Source organism: Canis lupus, chromosome 9 (assembly GCF_048164855.1).
Source record: "Canis lupus baileyi chromosome 9, mCanLup2.hap1, whole genome shotgun sequence".
Classification (NCBI taxonomy): domain Eukaryota; kingdom Metazoa; phylum Chordata; class Mammalia; order Carnivora; family Canidae; genus Canis; species Canis lupus.
Window position 1 is genome coordinate 16530621 of NC_132846.1, and position 723 is coordinate 16531343.

Sequence of the window (723 nt, forward strand, 5' to 3'; positions counted from 1 at the left end):
GGTTTGCCTAGTAAAGCCTTTCTTAAATATAGTCAGTATGATCAGGAGATAAGCTTTAAACCATGATAAACTTGAATTTATGAATAATGCAATACATTAAAATGAAATATGCAATGAGAGTTCAGTGGTTGAGAGCAGAATGTTCTAGAATTCAATTCCTGAGCCTTGATTTCTTCATCTGTAAAATGGGAATAATATTAGTGTCAGGCTCATGAGGTTACTCCAGGTACTAAGTGAGAGAATGCCTATTTGGTATTTAGCATAGCACAGTGCATTTGTTTTCTATTGCTGTACAACAAATAACCATGTACTTAGTAGTGAAAAACAATACCCATTCATTATCTCACAGTTTCTTCAGGTCAGGACATGGCTTAGATGGCCCCTCTACAGTGTCACAAGACCACAATCAAGGTTTCTTCTGGACTGTGCTCCCATCTGGAGGCTAAATTGGGGAAGAACCCCCTTCCAAGCTCACTCATTCTTAGAAGAATTCATTTCCTTGAAGCTTTAAGACCAAGGATCCCAGCTTCTTTCTGGCTGTTGGCTGGAAGCTTCCCCCAGTTCCTCACCATGTGGGCTTCCCCAACATGGCTGCTTACTTCATTAAGCCAGCAAGGTCAGTTTCTAGGTTGAGTCTTCCATCAAGACAGAGTCTTTATTATGTAACACAATCATGGGAGGAACATTGCATCACCTTTACAATATTCTACTGTTAAAGCAAGT